We start from the raw sequence: 23,048 nt of genomic DNA, 5'->3' as shown, positions 1-23,048 counted from the left end.
CACAAGTTTTGAGGCCAAGAACCTTGTTGTTATTTAGTCCTATGTATTTGCAATTTGCTTTTGCTATGTTTTGCCCTTAAGAGTGATTCTTTTTTTCTTCTTTAAGTAAAGACTTTTAGATTTTTGAACTTTGAGTCAATGCATTTGAGACCAAGTATTTGTGTCGCGTGCGTCCCCAACATATTTACTTACATCTCAGTGTGCATCCAGACCCGGTGAGGACACTATCTATACTGACTCAGCAATCACTGTAAGTTATATTCTTGTTTAAATAGACTTCTCTGTTTCATTTATTCTACTCTGTATGATTGTTCTGTATTGTAGCTAAAACGGCGATTTCTGAGAGATTTTAAATCTCAGATCTGCTCAACTCAACCTGTAACACAGGTCTCAGTGGGTCACGCGCCTGAACCCTGCATTACAATAGACAGGAACACTCTGCTGTCGCCCACCAGCTGAAGAGAGTTAACTAATTAGAGGGGCGTGCCCCCACAGCTGTGAGAACCCAGCAATCAGGTGTCCATCTTAGGTGGCTCTTTCCTGGAGCGTCAGCCAGACGAAGACTGACAAAGACATTGGAGTCCTGTGGGAGTCACGAGGGAGGCAAAGAGGAGGCAAATCCTACTTTGATTGAGCTAAATATCGCTGGTGTTTTCTTTTGTTTTATTCAATTCTCTTTGGTTTTCTAGCCCCTCATGCTATAATCATGTGTATTTTCTCCATTCCTGTTCATGTGTCCTCTCGCAATTATCACTGGCCCCGTGTATCTCCTAATCGATTTAACCGGCCTGCTCTTGTCTATCCCACATGCTCCACTGAGATCCAACATCTCGTTTCAGGGGGCCTGTGGAACTGCCAGTCAGCTGTTCCTAAGGCTGACTTCATTTCTGGCTTCCCTGCAGTCTCTGGATTTCCTTGCTCTCACGGAGACCTGGATCACTCCATCCAACACATCCGCCCCAGCAGCTCTCTCCATAGCATATTCCTTCTCCCATACACCCAGACCCTCTGGTAGAGGAGGTGGCACTGGTCTCCTGCTCTCTCCCAACTGGAGCTTTTCCCTCTTCAAGCTACCTAACTTCACTCCTTCCACCTTTGAATTCCATGCCGTCACAGTAACCCATCCTATACAATTAACCATTGTTGTTCTCTACCGTCCACCAGGCGCCTTGGGGGACTTCTTGGAGGAGTTAGATAATCTCCTCTCACACATCCCTGAAACTGGCCCTCCCGCTGTACTTCTCGGTGACTTCAACCTGCAGACAGGGAACATACACGAACTAACATCTCTGTTAACCACCTTTGCTTTCTCACTGTCTCCATCCCCACCAACTCATAACCCTTGCAATGTCCTTGATCTCATATTCTCAAGGAACTGCACTACTTCTAACCTCTCTGTAAACCCTCTCCACACATCCGATCACTTCTTCATTTCATTCTCTCTACCCCTTTCCAAACATAACAACCTAATCTCTTCTAATTCTGCACCTGTCCGCCGTAACCTTCGTTCCCTCTCCCCATCTACCTTTGCCTCATCGGTGCTCTTAGCCCTCCCTTCCACTGATTCGTTCCAACTCCTGCTTCCAAACTCTGCTGCAGAAACTCTCCTCTTTACTCTCTCATCCTCTCTGGACTCTCTGTCCTCTCACATCTCGGCAGGCTCGTCAGTCCCCTCCTACTCCCTGGCTAAATGACGCACTGCGTGCTAATAGAACCATCCTTAGGGCAGCAGAGCAGAAATGGTGGAAATCCAAACACCATGACGACCTCCTTACCTATCAGGCTCTCCTCTCCTCTTTCTCTGCTTCCATCTCTCAGGCAAAAAGCACTTTCTTTCAAGATAAGATCCAATCTTCCTATTCCAATCCCCAAAAACTATTTTCTATCTTCTCCACCCTCTTGGACCCCCCCAAAGCCCCTCCCCCCTCCTCCCTTCTGTCAAGCGACTTTGTTAACCACTTTGAAAAAAAGGTTGATGATATTTGCTCTTCTTTTTCTGACTCACCTTTACTCACCGCTGGGTCACCAGACCCTCCCTTCACCCACACACTGACCTCCTTCTCCCCTCTCTCTCCAAGTGAGGTTATTACCCTCATTACCTCTGCCCGTCCTACCACCTGTCCTCTGGACCCTATCCCCTCAAACCTCCTTCAGACTATAACTCCTGATATTCTACCCTTTCTCACCCATTTCATCAACACTTCTCTAACTTCTGGTCACTTTCCAAACAGTCTCAAGGAGGCAAGAGTAAACCCTCTCCTAAAGAAACCCACTCTCAACCCGATGTTATAAACTACAGGCCTGTCTCTCTCCTCCCGTTCCTGTCTAAAACACTTGAACGCGCTGTCTTTAAACAACTCTCCTGTTATCTCCATCAGAACAATCTTCTGGATCTGCACCAGTCTGATTTCAAGGCAGGTCACTCAACAGAAACTGCTCTCCTTGCTGTCTCTGAGGAACTGCACACTGCTAAAGCAGCATCCCTCTCCTCTGTCATCATCCTTCTGGACCTGTCTGCTACATTCGACACGGTGAACCATCAGATCCTCCTTCGCACTCTCCAAGAACTTGGAGTTTCAGGCACTGCACTTTCCCTCCTCACCTCATACCTCAAAGACCTACAAGGTAACTTGGAGAGGGTCAGAGTCCGACCCTTGTCAATTAACTACAGGGTCCCTCAGGGCTCTGTTCTTGGTCCCCTCCTCTTCTCCTTGTACACAAACTCGCTCGGGTCTGTCATTAGCCCGCATGGTTTTTCATACCACTGCTACGCTGACGACACCCAACTAATTCTGTTCTTTCCCCGCTCAGAGACCCAGGTCGTCGCACGCATCTCCACTTGCCTAGCAGACATCTCTCAGTGGATGTCTGCTCATCACCTCAAGCTCAACCTTGAGAAGACTGAACTGCTTTTCCTTCCGGGAAAAGATTGTCCCACTTTTGAACTAACAATCAACATCGGCACCTCTGTTGTTTCCCCGACTCAGACTGCAAGGAATCTGGGTGTGATCCTAGATAACAAACTGTCCTTCACTGCAAACATCGCTGCTACAACCCGCTGCTGCAGATACACACTTTACAACATCAGGAGGATACGTCCCCAGCTGACCCAGAAATCAGCGCAGGTTCTGGTCCAGGCTCTCGTCATCTCACGCCTAGACTACTGCAACTCCCTCCTGGCTGGTCTACCTGCATGTGCCATCCGACCTCTGCAGCTCATCCAGAATGCAGCGGCTCGACTGGTCTTCAACCTTCCAAAATTCTCCCACACCACGCCGCTCCTCCGCTCCCTTCACCGGCTTCCGGTAACTGCTAGAATCCACTTCAAGACACTGGTACTTGCGTGCCATGCTGCGAATGGTTCTGGCCCTTCCTACATCCAGGACATGGTTAAACCGTACACCCCAGCACGTGCACTCCGCTCTGCATCGGCCAAACAGCTCGCTGCACCCGCACTGCGAGGGGGACCCAAGTTCCCATCAGCAAAAACTTGTGGGTTTGCTATCCTGGCTCCAAAATGGTGGAATGAGCTCCCCATTGACATCAGGACAGCAGATAGCTTGCACATCTTCCGGCGCAGACTGAAAACTCATCTCTTTCGACTCCACTTCGAGCGATAGAATTACTAACAAAGCACTTATATACTAATAAAGGGCTGGCTTATCTAAAGCCAGTTGAGTAACACTTGAAATGTTTGGCTCTATGAAACCTGATGTACTTATATGATTCTGTTTTCTTCAAGCTTGTATCTTCCTGGTCGAATGCACTTATTGTAGGTCGCTTTGGATAAAAGCGTCAGCTAAATGCAATGTAATGTAATCTTTCTCTACTGGCATTGCCAACAATGTGTGAATGGGTGAATATGTTGATCACTGCTGATGAGCGGGAGGTATAAACGTGTCAGTGAATTGGTGAATGCCAGCTCCTGCTCAAAGACTAGAAAAGCACTATATAAATGCAGTTACCATATAGTATTCAACCATGTTCCTGGATGTATTTTAGGACACAGATTTGCTTCTTGTTGTAATTTTAAGAAGCAAAGTTCTTGAAGTAGCTGGTAGGAAAACGCATTTCAGCACTTTTTCTTCAAACTGAAAGACCAGGGGGGAGGTGTGCATATTAATATGATAGGAGAGAATTTGAGGCCAGGAAGATGATGAAAAATAAAGCAACCCGACTTCCTGCTGGCTTAGTGGACTCAGGAGCAAACCACACCATTCCAGTCTTTCCCGTCATTTCCTCTGTCTCCTCTCTCACACTCAAACACACACAGCTGCATTTTTTTTCTCCGACAAATACATTTCCAGTCATTACCAGGATCAGGAGCAGATGCCTTTTTTTCCAAGTTTGTTATTTTCCTTGAAATGTTTGAATGTGATCCAACACAAAAAGTATTATTAAATGCCTAGAATATAACCAGAATTGTTGAATATTTTTCTCTATCCTGGTGACCTCAAAATCATGAAATGCTCAATAAGTGTTTTCTTCCATGAATTCAGTGAATAGCTTTTTTTTGGACATCCAGAACTCGTCTCCATGTGGATTTCAGCTCTAAAAACACTCAACAGCAGAGTTTCTAAGCGTCATTCAGGACAGCAAGTACATCTTGGGGGTCTGAAATCCCACCAAGCTGCCTAATGTACGGAGCCCTTGAGGGTTCATAGAGAGAAAAATAAATAAAACGAGGCTACGTTTTATTAATTTGTGCGCACAAGATGTCATTCGTGGCCTAAATTTAAATGAAACAAGGCCACGCTTTATTAATTTGTGCGCACAATATACTTTCTCGTTCGCCCAAGATACTTTCTTATGGTTAGAAACTGCCCGATTATTACGCCATATTATTAGTTTTATGAAGAAGATGTCCGGTCGCCAGGGCGTGTGTGTGTATGTTTGTGTATGTGTGACACACACATACACCGAACACACACACACATCATGTAGCATTTCACGTTTCCATAGCAACAACAACTTCCTGTCAACAGCGTAAACTCGCGTTCAAAATAAAAGCATCTAAATAAAACAGAAAGTTAACCTAAATGACATGTAAGACATATACAACTGCAACAAAAGTAACAAAAACAATGTCATATCGTTTTCAGTTTCACAGAACACAAATTGGGATATTTACACATCATGCGCCCTGGTGACCGGACACCTCCTTCATAAAACGAGTAATAGGGGGAATAATCGGGCAGTTCGGTGTGTGTGTGTGTGTGTGTGTGTGTGTGTGTGTGTGTGTGTGTGTGTGTGTGTGTGTGTGTGTGTGTGTGTGTGTGTGTGTGTGTGTGTGTGTGTGTGTGTGTGTGTGTGTGTGTGTGTGTGAGAGAAAAGTAGCAGCCTCGATCTCTATTCAGCTGTTCTGAAGGTAGACACAGTGAAGGCGCTGCAGGTGTGGTTTCAATGTACAACAGAGTGTACAAATGTTATGTAGTCTCTAGGTTATTGTTATTATGCAATATTTAGCAGATTTAATATCCATTGTTTTAAAAATCAATGTGCATCACCCACAGGCTAAACTCCCCTTCAAAACAGCACATTTCTCAATCATGACCAAGTGTCAGGCTGCAGCTTGTTCAGCGATATAAAGAACCAGTGTCTCGATCAGAGGAAAGAGCCAGTGATCAAATTACCCAGCATTCTTTAGAATCAGCAATGAGGGTTCTCCTTTTACAGTGGAGCGGGAAGAAAAGTCAGAAAGAGCCATGGAGTAAAGAGTTAGGCCTGTTACACCTAAACACACTCTCAGCAATATTCTTTAATACAGTGTACCTAGTGTATAATACCTAATGTAAATAATATCCTGCTTTTATATTGGGTTAACTGGCAAATAAAACACTATTGAAGGGCCAATATTCAGACAGTTTATTGATATGTTATCTTCATGGTCATCTGTATAGTTGTTACTTTCTAATGCTGTTTTATTTCTATTTTGAGATGTTTCTATTTTCGAATTGTTTATTTCTACTCTTTTAATTTCAAATTATGTGAAATGCCTTGTTTTGCTGCTGCAAAAAAAATCATTCCCAATTTGGGATCAATAAAGTACATTTTATCTTGTCTTTTCTTATAATGCAGTAATTCTAACGCAATGCAAACACCGCAGCTACACACACATTCAGATTCAGTCTCCACAGGTGGGGTTGGAGACAAATTGAGAGGGCATGCATGAGCCAGGCTCAGTTCAATAGGGTTTGAAAATGTCAAAGCAACGTATGTCTATGAAACGCATTCCAACACCAGAGGGGAAGCAGACTGGGGGATTTGTCTTGGTCTAGTCTGGCGTTACTGTGACCTCAGTGACACTGCAATGTGAGCTTAACATATTAGAAGTATGATGCATTCCATAGGCTATTATAGGATAGTATGGGGATATGAGGGGTGAACTGAATTTCTGCTGATTCATTTATTTTAATTTTGTGCCGTATATATGCAGCTTCAGTGGGCCCCCCACCAATTTTAATGGTAGGGTGCTTTTCCATAAGGAGAGAGAAGTACATGAAGTAAAGATAAGTGTTCATTATAACTAATGGTATCTGATAATAATTTCTCTGTTGCTTTAGACTCTACGAGGAGGTTGGTTGAGGAGTATGTGCCCTAGGGAGCAGTTATTCTGTAGATGTGGAGAGCTGATAAGAACAGCTGATAAGAGTGACATCCCCAGACAAAGGCAGCACAAAATGATGATTAATAATAATAATAATAATAATAAATGGGATTTATATAGCGCTTTTCTAGACCCAAAGACGCTTTACATTACGAGTAAGGTCGACAAACAAAACAAGAACAAAAACACAAACAAAAACAAAAACAAAACAGAAAAGCAGGCAGGAGGATGTCGGTTCAGAGGGGGGAGGGGCGGGTTTAAGGATAAGCAGAGTTGAAGAGGTGGGTTTTGAGACGGGACTGGAACAGGGTGAGGGAATCAGACTCACGGAGTTCCAGAGCTTCGGGGCTGCCACAGAGAAGGCTCTGTCCCCAAAGCTCCGGAGTTTGGCTTTGGGGATTGAAAGCAAACCGGCTGAGGTGGATCTGAGGGACCGGGGTGGTTGGTAGAGGATGAGGAGGTCAGTGAGGTAGGTGGGGGCCAGATGGTGGAGGGCTTTATAGGTGAGGACCAGGAGTTTGTAGTGAATGCGGTGTGAGACGGGGAGCCAGTGGAGTTCTTTGAGGACCGGGGTGATGTGATGCCATGATTTGTTGTGGGTGAGGAGTCTGGCGGCTGCGTTCTGGACACGCTGGAGTCTGTTGAGGGATGTTGTGCTGATGCCGAAGAGGAGTGAGTTGCAATAGTCAAGGCGGGAGGAGATGAAGGCGTGAATGAGTCGCTCAGCTGCGGGGCGGGTGAGAGAGGGACGGAGTTTGGCGATATTGCGGAGGTGTAAAAATGAGGTTTTTACAACTTGGCGGATGTGGGGGTCGAGGGAGAGGGTGGGGTCGAATATCACGCCAAGGTTGCGTGCCTGGATGGAGGGGGAAACAGGGGTGCCATCGATGGTGAGTGTCAGGTTGGGGGTTTTGCTGAGGGTGGATTTGGAGCCGATGAGGAGGAGTTCAGTTTTATTGCTGTTGAGTTTGAGGAAGTTGTGTTGCATCCAGGATTTTATTGCAGTCAGACAGGATTCGATGTGTGTGAGAGGGGGGTTGTGGGGGGATTTGGTGCTCAGGTAGATCTGTGTGTCGTCAGCATAGCAGTGAAAGTCCAGGTTGTGATGGCGGAGAATCTGAACAAGGGAGAGGATGTAGATAATGAAGAGGAGGGGGCCGAGTACTGAACCTTGGGGAACACCTTGGCTGACTGAAGCTGTGGTAGAGGAGTGATTGTTGAGGGAGATGAAGTGGGATCTGTCGGAGAGGTAGGACTGGAGCCACCTGAGTGCAATACCTTTGATACCGATATCCCGGAGTCGGGTAAGCAGGATGGTGTGGCTCACGGTATCGAAGGCTGCACTCAGGTCAAGGAGGATGAGGATGTTGAGGGAACCGGTGTCAGCAGAGGTGAGGAGGGAATTGAGGACTTTGATGAGTGCCATTTCTGTGCTGTGATGAGGACGAAAACCAGACTGAAGGGGTTCAAAAAGGTCATTTGTTTGGAGATGGCGGTGGAGTTGTTTGGAGATGATGCGTTCTATTGTTTTTGAGAGAAAGGGGAGGTTGGAGATGGGGCGGTAATTACTGAGGGAGGAGGGATCCAGACCGGGTTTCTTGAGGATGGGAGTGACAGCAGCAGTTTTGAAGGCAGAGGGAACGGTTCCTTGGGACAGGGAGGAGTTGAAAAGGTTGACAAGGTAGGGGCAGAGGACGGGGAGGCAGGACTTCAGAAGAGGGGTGGGTAGAGGGTCAAGCGAGCAGGTTGTGGGTTTGGAGGAGCTGATCAGTTGGAGTATTTCAGGGGGGGTAACCAGAGTGAACTGGGAGAGAATGCCGTGGGGAGGAGGGCTCGGGAGGTCAAGGGAGATGGGAGGAATTGTGGCGGTGGATGTTGGGGGAGATGTTTGTGCGTCAGATGCAGCGGATAGGGAGTGATTAATGGCAGTGATTTTGTCAGAGAAAAACTGGAGGAATGAACTGCATAGAGTGGAAGTGGAGGAAGAGAGGGTGTCAGCACGGGGTTTGAGGAGCTTGTTGACGGTGGAGAAGAGGGTCCTGGGGTTACGGGAGGGGTCGATGAAGATGGTGGAGAGGTAAGCAGATTTTGCGGCAGTGAGGGCGTCTCTGTAGGTAGTGAGATGGAGTTTGTAGGATTCATGGTGAACTGTGAGGGATGATTTCATGGTTAGGCGTTCGAGCTGGCGGCCGGTTTGCTTCAGTTTACGGAGTGCAGGGGTGAACCAGGGTGAGGAGGTTTTAAAAGTGACATTTTTCCTTTTGAGGGGGGCCAAGCTATTGAGGGAGGCGAGTAGGGTTGAATTAAGGTGGTTGAGTTGATCATCGGGTGAGCTGAGGTTCGAGTCCAGGGGGAGAGTAGAGGATAGCAGCTCGGAGAGGTGCTGGGGATCGACAGCGTAAATTACGGAAAGTGATGTTCCTGGATGGGGGGGGGGCGGCGGACGGGGGAGGCGGTGGTGAACTGTATGAGTTTGTGGTCAGAGAGGGGAAAGGGGCAGGGGTGGAGGTCGAGTACTGTGATGTTGGTGGAGCAGACAAGGTCAAGGATGTGCCCTTTATCGTGGGTGGGGAAGGTGACATGTTGTGTAAAGGACAAATTGTCCAGAAGGGAGGAAAATTCAGAAGCGTGTGTGCAGGTGGTGGAGTCCATGTGGATGTTAAGGTCGCCGAGGAGTAACAGACGTGGGGAGAGGGATGAAGCAATGGTTAGGAGTTCAGTGAGATCAGAGAGGAAGGAGGGGCGTGGTTTAGGGGGGCGGTAAATGAGGATAACTGTCAGTGAGGGAGGGGTTTTGAAAGCGAGAAATTCGAAGGATGGTACTGAGGGGAGGGTGAGTTCTGTAGTCCGGATGTTCTGGTTGTAGATGACAGCCAGCCCACCACCACGGCGTGAGGGGCGGGGTTTAGTGATGTAATTAAAACCATGGGGGGATGTTTGATTAAGCGAGAAGAAGTCATTGGGTTGTTGCCAGGTTTCAGTGAGCAGAAGGAAGTCGATGGATTTGTCCAGGATGAATTCGTGAAGGATGTGGGCTTTATTGTTGAGTGACCGTATATTTAGGAGGGCAAAATTGGTCAAGTGGGGGGTTGGAGGGGTGGTGGCAGGCTGGAGAGGTATGAGGTTGTCTAGGTTAGCAGCGCAGGGGTGGGCATGAGAGGGGGGGCAGTGGAGCAGAGGAGGGGGGCTTGATGGTGGGGAGAAATGGCTTGTTATATGTGTTGGGAGGCGGAGGGGAGTGGGATCCGCTCCAGGTATTCCGTGCAGCTGGGAGTGTAGGTGAGCGGGGGAGAGTGTAAGAGGAGCAGTAGGAGTTGCGTTCTGATGACGCGTCAGGTGTGCGACAGTGCGTTGCGTGGAGCAGATGGATGGAATGGATTGTCCGTGCTGAAGGTAGACAAAACTGCGGCGGGTGCTTCGGTCAATGTAGCGGGGTCGACGAAGGAGTCCAAGATGTCTGATGACTGAGATGGAAGACGGAGTGGAGGAGTTGGTCAATGACAGCAGCTGTGAGATGGAGTATTTCAGCATGATGACAGGCGGAATGGCTGGGAGCAGTGTGATGGCAGCTATAGAAGCTAGCGGGCTAGGTTCACAGAGGTGGAGGATTGTTGTGGATACGAGGAAGATCCACGACATGGCAGGAGGATGTGAGCAGCGGGACGGGACATATGCACCCCAGAGATGAAGGCAGGAGGCAGAGAGAGTCCACGGTTGTTGCGTGGGACGGAGACAGACAGTATAGGCGATGTAGCAGATAGCAATAGCCACCCGGCACTTTGATGGCTACGTGAGGGCAGCCGGCTACAGCCAGCAACGGAGGCAGAAGTCCAAAATAAGTAAAAATTTAAAAACAATGTGCATTGCATTAAAGATGTGTAATGCAGGGCAGTGGTCCAATTCGAAAGTTTGAAGAACGAAAGATAGCTGAGGGTGATAGAGGGTGACAGAGGCGGAGAAGCGGCGAACAGTCAATGCCAGCGTCCTCTCCAGCTCAGTGTTAGGAAAGTCATGTCAGATTAAGTATGCCCGAGAGGAGTGAATGGCAGGATGTATGAGAAATAAACCATAGGCCTAAGCATTAGATAGAAGCCTTGCTGACTGAAGAATGGCCAACAGTAAAACAAATAAAAAATAAAAACAGACAGAAGAAATCAACTTGAAGAAACTACACAGTAAATAGGAACATATAGAGTCAAAAATGTAAACTTCAAAAAGATGAGGAAAGAAAACACACACTGTGATATTATAGCAGGAAGCCCGCTGGCTTTCTTGTGTACTTAATAGATGGAGTCAGTTCGGCTGGAGTTCAGCCCCACATAGAAAAAGTGGGCTGTAGAACAATTACCACAGAGTAGAAAGAAGAAAATAGCCAATAAAAGTAGACATTGATACGGCTTTTTCCAATTGACATACACCAGGAAAGAGACTTCTGTAAATCAGGGGATATTCTTTTTAACAAACAGCCCAGTACAAACACATAGGCCTAATTTAAATCATGCATAGCCGTGGGAACATGTTTCAAATGGGGGGTGCTGTGGGGATGACACCAGGGCTGGTTCTGACCAATGTGCTGCCCTATAGGCAAGATTTTAGCTGGCAATGAAAAACCTCTACAAAAGACCAATACACGACAAAAAGAGAAACATATTGACATGGTGGACAGCTTATATAAAAAGGCTTCAAATGTATTTAGTATTATAACATGTTTTAATTGGGGGGTGGACTTCACATCCTCTAGGGGGGTCCGGGGGTACCCCCCCGGGAAGATCTTTAACATTTTAAAGTAAAATGCTTCAATCTGGTGCACTTTGAGCAATTACTAGAGACTGATCTAGGGGGTACAACTCTAAACACCCATATGAAAAAGATCGGTTTGCATTTTATTAATCAAATAAGTATGTGAACATTTTCAATAACCTACCACAGCCAATAACAGATAAATGCAACTTATTTTATTTTTGTTGTTCATTCATATCTTATTTTACCAGTTAACATTTATTTATTTATGCATATTTTTAAATCTCTCCAGTTTTAAATGATATTTTTGGTCTACTGTCCTATAGTAGGCTATACATTGGAATGATTTCAAACCTGTTTTTATTTATCCTAATAATTATAAAGGTGTGCCTTGGAAATATTTATTTTCATAAATTGTGATCAATACGTTTGAGACTAAAGTTAACTATCTAAACCCTCAGAGTCCTTTACCTCACTGAGCCTCTCAGTCTGACAGGACAGAACTCTCCCTCCACATTATTGTAGAAACAGCTTCTTATATCCGTTAGCCCAACAGAACAACAATCCCCGCCGGTACCGGTGCACCCCCTCTCTCTATCTCTCTCACTTTGGCTGTGAGCTGCGGGCGCCTGATAAACCAACATCCCCCATTTCATCAATACAACGTCCATCGTACAGGGCAAATGGAAAATGTAACCGGGGTGAAAAGGGTGTTATCTTTATTTAATTATGAATGTTGTTACATCAAGGCTGAAAATTCGTTTTTATTGTATTATATCTTGTAGAAGTGCAGATCCCCTGTCCTCCACTAGGGGGTGCTGCAGCACCCTCAGCACCCCTACTTCCCACGGCCCTGAAATCATGGCATCCTATTAAAAAGACTAGATAATTGAATTGGCATGAAGGGAACCGCTTTAAGCTGGTTAAGGTCCTACCTAAAAGGTGTATGATCCATGTTCAGAATAATCCAGCTTCCCCGAAATGTATTTTTAGTGTCTGTCTACGCCGGGATCTTGAGTCGTGGCTGTCCCTGTCACTGTGGTCCTACCTGACGCTCACCTTACTACTTCTTTGATGGCTCCCACAGGATTGTTGACATCCATCTGGAGCATTCTTCTTATTTATAGAAACATGTATTTTCAAGGATTTGGACTACCGATGTTGTAAATGTATTATCTTTTCAATTTACACACGACACATCCATTGCACATCCGTCCGTCCTGGGAGAAAGATCCCTCCTGTTGCTCTCGCCAAGGTTTCTTCCATTTTCCCCCATTAACTGTGGGGTTTCTTTGGAAGTATTTACTTGTCCGATGTGAGGGTCTAAGGACAGAGGGTGTTGTATTCATATTCTGTACACACTGTAAAGTCCACTGAGACTAATGTAAAATGTGTGATATTGGGCTATAGAAATAACCTTTCATTGAATGATCATAATGCTGTATCCAATCCTATTCATACATCCACCCTTTAATTTTCCTCAACAGGTGGAGGGCAAGACACGATATGAAGTTGGCTTGGGCCTTAAGAAGTAGTCAAATGTATTCACTGACAACATTCCCTGCCTAGATAAAGCCAAGCATGGCACTGCCAAGTAATTAGAGGACCATTGAACCCAGCCTGGTATCAATGTAGTACAGTGATACAAAAATAACACCTTATCTGCAACAAGGTGCTCTCATCCAAAAATATATATTTGTTTTAACAATGAATGGTACATTTTCCTTCAAGGCACAGACAGATTATTGTCCTGCAGAAAGGAGCACCTATAGCCTTTGATACTGTTAGTTTTGGTGATGGCAGTGGACCTGAATAGCCTGTGTCTTTTATGTTCTTTGGACCTACTGAACAATGAGTCGAGACAGTAGCCAAATGCAGCAAGCTAAATAATTCAGCGACGGACCAGCATGACATGAGCTGTACCTGCTCAGCTGAAGCTCTGAAGTCTCATTAGCACCATAGAGGATCATATTACTGCCAGCCTCAGCAGCCTGGCTTTTCCACTGATTGGGGGATATACATATGTGATGCCCTGCTGGATGGCGGCACCGTCAGTGCCCAGTGTCCACTGCAACCACTCCTGTTCCTGTGAGGCAAGATGGGGTGGGATAGTGGTGAAACCAACTTTCTGGTTAACAGGGGGCAGAGTCATATGCACTGATCCTTTGGTTCTGAAGTATGTGTGCATCTCACTTGCACACACAATATGTATAAACAGGGGTGCACATAACTTTCTCAGTGAGGTACTCAGATGAGTACCTGGAGTCAGTGTTTGGTACTCCAACTTCTGGCTAGGTTATTTGATGAAGCCCTCTGTATCGCGAATGTCAACGGCCTATCACATACAATGTGTTGGAGCGCTTGCCAATAGAAGTGCAATTGATACATAGTGATATCACTATGTTCCGAAAGTAAACAATGGAGACCAGGGGCGAGTTTCTCTCACAAACTCTCTCTGGAAGAAATGTTGGAATTGTAGCCTTTGCAGACCATTTACATGTACAAAAACCTATAGAACACACTACAGGAAAGGGTTTGAATGTCAATCCTCCAGCCACCAGGTGCATTTTGTGAGAATAATATCAAACATGTATTACATTTACATATGCTAACAAGTTTTCATTTGACAGTGACACAGTGTTAAAGCGTTATCAGTAGACCAGGGAGGAAGTGGTTAGAAAAATTTACAAATTGAGCCTGAAAATATAATCTACTGATGAAAAAGTGGTGCAGAAATTAGTCCCAAACCTTCAAAGTCAATGTTTTTTTTCAAAATGGCGGTTGCTTACAAGCGGCTGAATGAGGCTACAACGTAGTTCAACACTGCACCACTCCATAGGAAGACACATTAGGCTCATCTGGCTTCACTGCAGCTTTGTAAGACCCTTTTAAGACCTCAACAAAGAAACATGTAATGTTTCACATCAGAACAAATGCACTTCCGCTTGTAATCAATATGAATATTAATATGGATCGTTTCTCCATACAGCTATGTATGTGCGAAATGTGAAATTATTAAATTACCATCAACAATGTTGAATCTTCTTTTTCAAACGTGTCTTTATCTTAAATATGCCACTATTGTTCCATATTGAGTACTTGGAGTAATTTAGCCAGAGTGGTTTGCCCAAAGCATTCCACATTGGGTGGAATAGGTAATGTGGATAAAAAGGCATAACTGGACCTGTCAGAGGTGGGACATTCCAGAGAGCCATGGGGTTTTTGGTGGAAAACAGCTCCCTCTACTGGCATTACCTAAATATTGAGGCTCGTATTTGCATTTGAGACAAGACATGGGCTCGTTGGACGGCAAGAACAGGACAGGTTATCACAATGTCTCTCTGGGTTTTTCATTTCCTTTGGACCCTGGTCTTCACTTTAAAAAACAAAAGAAAAATTATGCAATCTGACCATCACGCTGACGTCTTTACCAACCATTAATTATTTTAAGTCGAGGCTAAGAACACAACTTTTTTCAGTTGCTTACTCAGAAGTCTTTTTACTTATTTTAGCACCTACTGTATTTACAATGTCATTCTTAAACTATTCTGTATCTCTTTTATGCATGGTTTTTAGGAATCAGTTATTCCATTATGTTTATTTATTGTGTTCCTTTCTTTTGTCTTCTTATTAAGAGTTAATGATCATATAAATAAAGCACTTTGAATTGCCTCTGTGTCTGAAAATGTGCTATATCAATAAACGTACCTTATATGAGTGAATTCATCCTGACAAACAGACAACATAAAAAGGTCCCGCAGCTCAGGCAGAAATCATTCAGCAAGACATCCATTTTCTGCTGTGATCTCCTGCTGAACAATGTTTTAACTATGTGTTAATTAATTTTTACTCTGTACAGTGTCTTTGAGTTTCTCGTAAAGCGCTCTATAGATATAATGCATTATTATTATTATTATTATTATTATTATTATTAATGTGTGTCCGTGGATTACATCTTTCAAACAATACATTCTGCTCTGCAGTGCTGCCCACATGGACTAAATTCTTTAAAAATTCCACATTGGAACCAAACACAGGGTGGTATGTAAACTACATTCACAGAACACATTGGTCAGCACTGACCTCCCTCTCCTGCAGGGAAACTCCTCGGGGTGTTTAAATTGAGTAAAGAAAATAAGTTGACACCAGGCTGAACAGTACAGGTTAGCTGCCCTCTGTAGATAGTGATCTGGGTGTGGTAACTTGTGGTTGGGCGTGATCTGAAAAGTGCTCTGTTACAGAGGGTTAGGGTCCTTAACTAAAACACACTGAAACCACTAGAGGTCAGCCAAGACAATATTTTCAGGTATGTTGCTCCTGAAGAAGTCCACAATGAAGCCTTTTCAGAACCAGAATCAGCTCCTGGTTCACATCGTACCAGGCCATAGGGACACGGCTGCTGAGCTTCCTACTTATCCTTTTGCAATTCTCCTTCTTGGTTTGGTTCTAGAAACTTCAACATATTTTAGAGGAACAGTAGAAGAGACAAAATTACTCACCACTTTTCACCAGCACGTTTTCCCGGGGAAGGTGTTCACCTTCATCACAAAAGCAGGAATTTGGTAAGCTCTTTCGGACCATGAAGTTTGAGGAACAGGAAGTGGAGACGAGGCAGGAGACTTCATGCCATAGGAAAAAACTTAATTTGTAGGTTTTGCGAGGCAAGGCCAACAGAACTTCACGATACCCAACATACAAGGATCCAACAATGACTCAAGAGAAAAACCAAGACTTAAATCTGAACTAATTATGGGATGAAGTGCAGGAGAACAGGTGGTTGCAGGGCTGATGGGGAACAGTTAGAACTAGTCAGGTCAGGACAGACTATCAAAACAGGCGGGAAACACATAAAGACAGGAATTAAAGAGAAACATAAAACTGAAACTTTAAAACAGAGGGAAAAAGGTAATACATGCTTGAATTTGCGCTTAAAAAATTGATAAAAATCATGAAACTGTTCATATGTGGAAATTATCCTGCTAGACAAAATGTGTAAATATCATAAATGTGTATTCGCTACATTTGACTCACTGAAATGCTATTGACGAGAGGGTGAATAGTATTTTCATCAACACCTTTTTAAGGTGATAATATGTTGTGTAGATTAATGAATTTAATATTAATATTACAGTGTAAAAATGTAATTATCGCTACACAAATGTACTTTAATATCTCTGTAGGCTGGCTGGCCAAAACAAATGGACAGATTTGGAGCAAAGCAAAAGCTATGAATCACCAAAGTCAAAAAGTCTCATGTTCTCACATGTGCTCAAAGCTCCCTCAACCCACTAATTTGCCTCCTTGGAGGAAAACAGGGCAAGAGGGAGAGAGTAGAACAGTGTTACAGTGAAGGGGCCACACTTTTCACAGCAGTAGGTGAAGGACCCCTCTCTCACTCTTCAGACTAATGAGAGAGAACGAAGGCAGAGCTAGAGTAAAGCAGCTACAGCGCCTCACATTGTGACATTGTCATCTACCACCTCCACTGGAACCTCTGCAGGACAACAGAGGGGGCTGAGGGGCCGACAGACTCTCACTAATGTCTCACCCGCTGCTTACGGTTTTTCTGTATGGTATTATTCTCATTGTTAACATGGATCATAACATCCGTAACGTACTAACTATTGCCGTTAGCTGCTGTGTTCCCCACTGTATGGACACACTGCTGATGAGGCCTAACATGTAGTTTGTCCTGAGGCCGGCAGTGGAGGAAAGGTCACGGGCCATTAGAATCTAAAGGGGTCATTTCCTGTCCTGATAGCATGAGACTGTCTAATTATCAGAGCTTCCACAGTGAGTAGATCTTGTGGATAAAGCCTAAAGGTTTGTAGAGGGAAGACTGAACTTTGGGGAAATTAGGTTGTTTTAGGTTAAGAAGAACTTTCCGTGACCCCTATCTCCCCTAAATTATGTCAACGTCTTTTCTGAAGTCAGTCTGCTGTAGCTGATCACACAATACAGGTGTTTACTCTAAACTGTTTTTACCTGTTGTTGTGTTGGGGGAGGTATTTACATCCTTTACAAGTCAAAGTACGAATATCTCCTTGTAAGAAATACAGAAAAAATTGATAAAGCGTAATAAAGTAATACTATTGTAAATAAAATAAAAAAAGTAACACAATGTAGAAATGTCTAAAATAAAAACAAACTGAAATGTACTCAAAATACATAAAAACATTTGTTATTAATCATCCAGCTGTATCATCAATAAACTGTAATTTAATTTATTACAAAACATTATATTTTATAAACGGGTGTGTTTTTATGCTAAAATCATTATTATTAACTTGTAAAGCTGTAAGATACATCAAATGAAATAATGTATCTCTTTTGAATTGTAGAGAACTATAAAGTGGCTTGAAATGAAAATACTAATAAGTACTTTAAATGTGCACGTAAGTACAATACTTGGCTTTGGTACTTTCACCACTGATAACTGCATACTAGGGCTGAACGATTTTAAATCGAGATTTTAAATGATGCGATTATCAAATCGCAACATTTTTAAATTAAATCTATTACAGGGTGAATCTTAAACTGAAGCTTGACTTTAAAGCAACCCAACGGAAGTTTCATGTAAGTTTAGTTATTTCACTCGTAGCTCGGGCTGCGGGGGTGCTAGAGACGGGAACACGTTGATGTGACCTTCCTAGCCGGAGATATGGCCGCAATTTACAATAAATTTCCGTTGGGTCGCTTAAAAACAAATATCGCAAATCGAATCGCAATAACAATATTTGTCAGAAAAATCGCAATTCGATTTTTTCCCAAAATCGTGCAGCCCTACTAGTCCAGCAGATATGTGAAATATCTGAAAGAATTGTGCTTTTGATGATAAAAGCATGATACTTGGCACACTGTTAGAGCATGCCCTAAGGAAGATGTTTGGCCATAGGGCCATCGCAAATTTATCCAATGGCGCCAATGGCGGCCATTTTGAAAATGGCGGCCATTGGTTGTTATTTTACCAGTAGTTTAGGATCTAGACCACCTAAGAACTAGATTCTGGTGGCTAATCCTACATTTTCAAGGATGGGGAATGCATTGGTACTATTTACAACATGCTAGAATGTAGCTAACTATGTATCTGGTATTCAGGGAAGAAAATACACAGTAAACCATTAACATATTTATTATGGTGAAGTAATAATACATGTTAAATAATATATATGTAATATTACAGGTTTTCAATTAAATGCAGAGTTAGTTCTGCAAACACAGTCCACAGTGGCAAAGGGCACTGCACTGAATTGCTGCCTTGACACATTTGCATTGTCCACTGCACCCCTTTTTGCATCCACAGCGGAGGAGTTCACGACAGGCCTGGTAATGTGGTCCAGTAAACTTCCCATCCACCTGTGGCCTTCCTCTTCCACCCCAGTCACCTGGAGATGGGAGTTCAGGGGCTGCAAACATCATCTGTCCCCAGCAGTGACCAGCTTGGAAGGCAGCTCTCTTTGTGTGCTGAATCAATGCTGCTTGTTTTGGGGGGAATCCTTCACAGGTGGATGGGAAGTGTACTGGACCACATTACCAGAAGCGACCCAGGCCTGTTGTGAACTCCTCCTGAATGTGTCAAGGTAGCAATTCAGTACACTGCCCTTTGCCACTGTGCTGGACTGTGTTTTCAGAACTAAGTCTGCATTTAGTTGAAAACCTGTAATATTTCATATATATTATGTAACATGTATGACTTCACCATAATAAATATGTTCATGGTTTACTGTGTATTCTGTTCCCTGAATACCGGATACATATAGTTAGCTACATTCTAGCATTTTGTAAATAGTACCAATGCATTCTCCATCCTTGAAAATGTAGGATTAGCCACCAGAATCAAGATCATAGGTGGTCTAGATCCTAAACTACTGGTAAAATAACAACCAATGGACACATTTGCCATGGCCCTATAGCCAAAAATCTTGCTTAGGGCATGCTCTAACAGTGTGCCAAATTTCATGCTTTTATCATCAAAAACACAATTCTTTCACATATCTGCTGGACTATACTGCATACCTGCATGAATTGATTTCTCAGCATAATACTGAACTGTGGACGCTGTGGCTCACGAGGTGGAGTGGTCAGCAGTTTGATCCCCAGCCATCGCAGCCAACATGATGATGTGTCCTTAGGCCAGATAATTGCTCTCAATGGTGTGTGAATGAATATTAGTCTTCCTGAGCAGGTGGCACCTTGGGCAGCCTCTGACTCTGTATCAATGAGTGTGAATTTGTGAATGCTGGTTTGTATATATAAAAGCACTTTAAGGGGTTGCAAGGACTAGACAACCACTACAATTTGTTTATCTGGTCAACATGTAGCATATATTGAGTTTATGAGTTATGTTTAAATCCCTATTTTTGTTTGTTTTACTGTATGCTTGACAACAAAGACAATATCATGTGAATGAAAACAAGTGAATTCTGTGTTTGTCTTACATCGTGGAATGTGATCTTTACTAACACAACTTTTGGACAGCATTTTCAAATTCTCATGGCTATGTGTAGTCTCCAATGTTAGTTTTCAGTGTCCAGTTTGAGCAACATTTGCACTGTTCATTTGAATCTGCTAAATATCTCTGTCAAACATTGGGCACAGATTTACTAAACTTTATTTAATTCAGAGTAAAGTATTAATAAAACGAATCCTTACAAGCCATTTTTAAATTCTTACTGAACAGAAAAGACGACCAAAACGACAATAAGTTACCAAATCCTTTATCCTTACCGAAACATCCTTTCGGAAGCATCATCTCATTGGATTTCATTTGATGTCATTTCCTGATTGGCTGGCGTAAGAACAAAGTCACAGATTGACTGTCCTGCTACTGAGAGGACCAAAACCGTGATGACCTTTGACCTCCCGTCATGTGGCTCTACTGTTATTAAGTCACCAGTAGTGAACTCTTTGGTTAATATGTGAACTGTTTGCTGTCACGTGGAAGTAACGTCTGATGCCGGTCTCTTTAACAAAATAACGTTTTGGACCAATAATATTCAATCTTTTACGTAATATTGACACTTGGTGTGAGTATAGTCAGACTAATATAGAAAATCCATTAAGAGTAAGGCAAAAACATAACTATATTTAAATAAAGAACAACTATATAGAAACATTTATGTTTCTTTATAGTTGTTTTCTTTACTAAACCATGTACTGATGCAAGACCATGTGCATGCAGGGGTTCCTATGGTTACACTGGTTGTTTAATAGAAACAAATGCATAAAAAAAGGACTATCTGCCAAAATATCTAAATTAAAACAATTATAATGTATGATGCTGGAGTGAAAGAGAAAACCAGAATTGCTTTCAATCCTGTTGCACAGCCAAGTGTAGTTTAAACTCTCAATTTATTTTAAATTCCAGTGGTCACGGCAAATATTTCCAAAGACTTAACATGTGTGTAATTATGCCTAAAACATCTCCATTAGAGTTGAACAATGAATCTAAATTGGTTTAGTTGATACAATCGCAATGAGTTATTTCTTCCAAATCCTTTATTACCATTACACCATATTTATCTAAACAAAAGGTTGGGATACAGAAACATGCACACACCTTTACACCACCTTATCAGCCAACCCAAATTTTACGCAGCTGCAGCAACTACAGGACACCAACCAGCAACAAGCAGCCCTTTGAATGAACTGTGACAAGGTGTTGTTCTTCCCCCCCTCCCTCTGTCGTCTGTCTTCCGGGAACACTAATAGGCTCCATGCAGGGTAATGTGACCAATTGAATCATCCTCGCCCCGGAGCTGGAGGCAGCAGATCGGAGCAGCACAGAGCGCCGCGCTCAGTCCGGCTCCCACACCAGGAACACGCTCTCCGGGGTGATATCAGTTTCTGCTTGGGATTCATCTGGGATTTTACAACCCGTCCTCCAAGGAACTATAGTGACACTCTTTTTCCAATTGCCTCGGCCCCTTTGCCCACTTGGCAGACCTCAGACCAGCTCTTGGGTGAAAAGGTCAGAGGGCCCCTGCTTAGCCCTGACCGCATCTCTAGGTGAGTACATGGCCCGGCTGTTTGACCAGTCAAATTAGTGATCTGTGTTTGTGTGTCTGTGCAAGGGAAATCAAATATCCCATAATGTATTTTGGTAATTACAATAAATGCATGAAAGAATGGATTTCCTAACTATTTTTTTTTTATGCCATTTATTTTACTCAGATGTGTTTAACTAGCTAGGTCTAAACCAGAATCCAAGTTGATACGACTTGATCAAGAGTAGTTTTTCTTTTCCAGACATTTGTATTGTGTGATAATGTGGCTTTAACAATTAATAGAAGAACAGCTGCAGATTGAATGTTACATAAAACCTTCTGCACCCCTCCGAGTAGGCGATGAACTTTTCCACAAGATTGCTCTCTTAACTTCTACGTTAGCACGAATAGCTAAGAGACGGGGAAAATGGCTGACTAGGCACCGTCACGGGTAGTCATCTTCACTCGGAGATGTCTTAGTATTCCTTCAGCCTCAAGGACTTCTCCAACAAAGTGTTGTTTGTTTGCAGTGTGATATATTTGAAATAACTCACAGGAAGGAAAAACTGTAAATCTGTGCACATAAGTTAATTATACTTATAGTTGAAGGTAGAGATTCAACATTTTACTAATATAATAATAAAAGTCAAGTATCAAATATATGTGTGAAAGTAAACACATATACAGTAAAGGGACATAAGACAAAAACAACACATGATAAATGTATACCTTTCTCAATTTATAATCATTTCTAGGCTCAAAAGTTCACGAGTTGGAAAACAACTCATTAAAGGCATCATATACACACTGCTGACAGATTTGTGTCCTTGTCATTAGTGTGAATCCTAAAAAGGCATTGTATATACCTATTTGCATTAGTAGATAGGTACTTAAGTAAAAGCTATAGGCTACTGTCGTTTTTTAATTGCATTGCTAAAGTTAACAAAGGAGCCCTGTTTAAAAGCAAAGAAGAAATACTAATTCAGGAGTATTGGTACCTTGAAAGGATAACTACAACTTATTTTGAATAGAAGTGGAGTAAGGACATGGTTAGCCTAGCTTAGCATAAAGACTAAAAGCTAGCCTGGCATTGTCCAAACGGAAAAAATAGAAGTAGCAACACCTCTGAACCTCACTGATTAACATGTATGATTGAATTGGCTTGATTCAAACTCTGTGTGTTCTTCAACAAGCCAATCAGGAAGGGATTTGGGCATTAAAGCAAATTTAAGTAGTGGCAAAACGGTGCTACCACAACTTCCGTGTCAGTAACATGAGGTAATTTGGGCCCCAAAATACTTTTCCCATTGACTTACATTGGTAAAGAGACATCTGAACACTTGGATAACGCTCATTTAAAACATTAAGTCCTAAAAATTGTAAAATGGGCTAAAAACTGAAACCACAGTTATTTGGAAACTCAATTCATTGATTCATTTGACTGAGCCGAGACAGCAGTGATGCTGCGGATTGAAGGCGGGGTTTAAGGAGATTTTGCATACCCTATTGGCCTAATGTATGTGGGAGATTGCTGAATGATTCAATATCTTATTTTAAGAGGCCAATTGGCTAATGCAACAAAGAAAACAACTTTCCTGGGAATAGACCGGCCCCGCCTCTTAACGCTGTATCCAGTTCTCTTTATACATCAATTGTCATAGTGTGCAGCTTCCTGGTTTGGTACCAATAACTTTAACTCGCAATTCAAGCTGAAT

The 23,048-nt window shown here is 43.1% G+C and overlaps 1 protein-coding gene across 1 annotated transcript in view; it reads left to right on the top strand.

Annotated features, from left to right (window-relative positions):
* kcnj13 (potassium inwardly rectifying channel subfamily J member 13) overlaps positions 1-23,048 on the top strand; it is an 88,284-nt gene that overhangs the window by 58,161 nt on the left and 7,075 nt on the right. The window contains exon 3 of the mRNA XM_079676851.1: positions 21,059-21,355. The gene's annotated coding sequence lies outside the window, so the exon portion shown is untranslated. The remainder of the gene's footprint in view (positions 1-21,058; positions 21,356-23,048) is intronic.

The sequence above is a fragment of the Notothenia rossii genome, assembly GCF_949606895.1.
Source record: "Notothenia rossii genome assembly, chromosome: 4".
NCBI lineage: Eukaryota > Metazoa > Chordata > Actinopteri > Perciformes > Nototheniidae > Notothenia > Notothenia rossii.
Note: the sequence above shows the minus strand (reverse complement) of the source record. Positions and strands in the feature narration are given on the sequence as shown.